General features: G+C 33.1%; 1 non-coding gene across 1 annotated transcript; it reads left to right on the forward strand.

Moving 5' to 3' along the window:
- Window positions 1-3,045: 3,045 nt before the first annotated feature.
- On the forward strand, window positions 3,046-3,236 carry LOC115220635. Its single transcript, XR_003882566.1, has one exon. It is a non-coding gene; the product is annotated as a U2 spliceosomal RNA (small nuclear RNA).
- Window positions 3,237-4,012: the final 776 nt, after the last annotated feature.

The following is a 4,012-nucleotide window of genomic DNA, read 5'->3' on the forward strand; positions in this document are numbered from 1 at the left end:
GAAAAGTCAAGAAGAAGGTGTACGGTTGGACATTTATTTATTATTCTGAACAATTGTTTCTCCAAACATATACAGATACTTGATTATGCAATTGTTTTTTTAGATAATGAGATCTAGTTGTGTTTCCTCAGGCGATATACGAGTGTTGTCTCCGTTCCGTTTGTTTAAAATCTTCTAATATATATATATATATATATATATATATGACAAAGTAAATTTGTAAGATACCGCACGAGTGGAAATATGTATGAAATAAGGTTTGAAAATGCCATTTTTAAAGATTACTTACTTGACCGGTTCCAATTTTATAGAAAAAGATTGTCAAATGTAAAACGTAAAGCTTTATATCATCTTTGTTTTGTGAAGTACCGGCTGTCAAGAACGTATTAAAATGCATATATATATTCTTTGATAATAATAAGAAAATGTTGAAAACAGTTTACAAGAAATTATTTAAGAAAGTATTCAACAAAAACTATTGAGTGTTCAATAAAAGTCATGTTTGTTTGGTACTATATATATATACACAAGAGAGACATGAATTTACCAAAAAGAATGGAGAGGAACAGACCTGTCTCTTGGCATTTTCTATCTCATACATGCAGATATGCATGCATGCAATACATATGTTATATGTGTATATATATATATATATATATATATATATTATATATATATACATATATATATATACACACATATATATATAACACAAATATATAGATATATATATACATATACATACCCACACATATATATCCACACGCATATTCATACATATCTATATTTACATGCCTGTATACATATAATATAATTCATGAAAATATACATATATACACACACACACATATATATATATATATGTGTGTGTGTGTGTGTGTATGGAGGCGCAATGGCCCAATGGCTAGGGCAGCGGACTCGCGGTCCTAAGATCGCGGTTTCCATTCCCAGGTCGGGTGTTGTGAGTGTATAGTGAGCGAAAACACCTATAGCTCCACGAGCCTCCGGCAGGGGCCTGGGTGGCGAACCGTGCTGTACTCTTTCGCCGCAACTTTCTCTCAATCTTTCTTCTGTCGGCCAGCTCGCTTAGACAGCGAGGTGGCGTCATTTGAAGGCTAAAACAATGCGAAGCGCATTGTGACCAGAGATGTGTAGCAACATCTGATATCCTGGTCGGACACGGTGATCACGGTGACATATGTATATATAATATATATATATATATATATATATATATATTATATATATATATATATATATATATACATATATACATATACATATATACATATATATACATGTCTCTCTATATATATATGTATATGTAGGTCCCGGGTTGAGTCGGGGTTAACCACAGTAAATAGGTACTCAATACATAGCAGAGTAAATTAATTTATTTTATAGAAGGAGCTTCTACAGGACTAGAACTGTTTCATTCAAAAGAAATCATCAGGAAGCTAGGTGACAAGAATAGTTTTGGCATTTATACATTTAGGCAGGTATAAAGGGGAGGTGGTGGGGGACTTTTTGGGGTAGGCATGGCGCAAACTATCATTCTTATATATATATATGTGTGTGTGTGTGTATATATATATATATATGTGTATGTGTGTGTGTGTATGTGTATATATATATATATATGTGTGTGTATAAGTGAGAGTCTCCTTATTTACCTAAAACTCTATTATTCTATTTATTCTTTTATCTACTTTATCACTGATTCCTTTGACAACTCCCCTAAGAATGATAGTTTACGCCATGCCTACCCCAAAAAGTCCCCCACCACCACCCCTTTAAACCTGCCTAAATGTATAAATGCCAAAACTATTCTTGTCACCTAGCTTCCTGATGATTTCTTTTGAATGAAACAGTTCTAGTCCTGTAGAAGCTCCTTCTATAAAATAAAATAAAATATATATATATGTATATATATTATATATACACACACCACACATTTATATATATATACATACATATATATATATATATATATATATATATAATATATATATATATATATATACAAATGTGCAGGTACACACGAATACACATATTTATATATATCTCGATGTAAATATCGTTATATTTTCACCTACACGTTCATGTTCATATATACGCATATAAGTATATGCATACGTACGTTTATAAATATATATGCGTACATTGATGTATGTACATCCATAGTCTCCATTTCATATAGATACACACAAGCGCTTGAGTGAGCGCCTACGTATCCATGCTTAGATACATGTGCATATACATATACATAGACATGAACACCCACGCGTAGACATAAATACATATATGTACAAATACAAATATTTAGCTACAAGCAACCTTATACGGATATACATACGTAGGCATACGCATACGTACGCATACGCATGCATATGGACCCACACGTACTCAAATGCACACATACGTACGCATATGCATAACGTATGCAGATGCACACATGCATAAATAGAACAGACAACATTCGTATATCGCCTGAGGAAACACAACTAGATCTCATTATGCAAACTAACTATTGCATAATCTACTACTTGTATTGTTGGAGAACTACATTACGTGGAAGCAATTGTAGCGAATAATAAATAAATGTTCAACGGTAATCGTTCTTTCTGACTCGAATGTCTTCAATTGTGTGTGTGTGTGTGTGCGCGCGCGTTGAATATATACAGACTTTTAGTTGACTAACGGAAAGTAATTTGTGTATCGTGTGAAAGCTCAGTTTGGTTTTCCACTAAACCTCCGGATTGAGCTGGAACAGAAAGTGTAATGCTGAGGCAACCTATCACACACGGCTAGAAGTGTTCTTTGACCGCGTAGATGTAGATCAAAGGGAAAATGCGAAAAACAAAACATTTGACATCACTTGCAAAAGGCATTTAATTTAGACAAGATATTTAAATTACATAGAAGATATTATTATAAGCAGAATTATGTATATATAGATATATGTGCGCGTGTGTGTGTGTGTGTGTGTGTGTGTGTGTGCATATGTTTGAGTGTGTATATCTGTGTGTGTATTTGTGTATGTGTGTAGCTTCTCGGCCTTTTGGCTAAGAACAAATTGTAGTACCTGTTCTTATCAGCTTAATATCTGATAGGTCCCTATTTGGTGCCATTGATATTAAACTGATATTTAGGACGAGGTGAAGAGTTTGGGGCTTGATCCACCTTTGCTACGGTATCAAATATATATGTGTATATATATATATATATATATATATATATATATATATATATATATATACATATATGTAAGTATGTGTGTGTGTATGTGTGTGTTGCGTGTGTTTGTAGTAAGTTGTTGGCACAGCAAACCAATTTTGACCGAAAAAATCTTTATAGAGAACAGTTGTTGGTATATATAGATATATGTGTGCTTGTGTATGTGTGTGTGTGTGTGTGTGTGCATATGTTTGAGTGTGTATACCTGTGTGTGTATTTGAGTGTGTATTTGTGTATGTGTATCGCTTCTCGGCCTTTTGTTTACTTTAACAACAGGCCACCAAAGCAAGACAAACACAAAACAAGTGTAGTAGGTGTACAAAAATGTGTATTAAACGAATATAAGAACAACAACTTGCGCCAACGAACCGATTGTAAAGAAATTTGTGGGGAAACTGTTTTTTCCCGAATTCATAAAATGTTTGGCACTGGTCCGGTATTACGTGTCAAAAGTGAAATAATAAAGGTGAAAGAATATCTATATTGTAATATGATATAATATTGTTTCACTTTTATTCTTTCAATTTTAATTCTAATGTGATAAGACTAAGATCATCTTATTTCTATTATATTTGAAATAGAGTATATATATATATATATATTGACGAGGTACAAACGTATAGAAGAAAAATATATATCTCTTTCTCTCTTTTCTCTTTTACTTGTTTCAGTCATTTGACTGCGGCCATGCTGGAGCACCACCTTTAATCGAGCAACTCGACCCCGGGACTTATTCTTTTGTAAGCCCAGTATTATTCTATCGGTCTCTTTTTGC

The sequence above is a fragment of the Octopus sinensis genome, linkage group LG16 (genome assembly GCF_006345805.1).
Source record: "Octopus sinensis linkage group LG16, ASM634580v1, whole genome shotgun sequence".
NCBI classification, from domain to species: domain Eukaryota; kingdom Metazoa; phylum Mollusca; class Cephalopoda; order Octopoda; family Octopodidae; genus Octopus; species Octopus sinensis.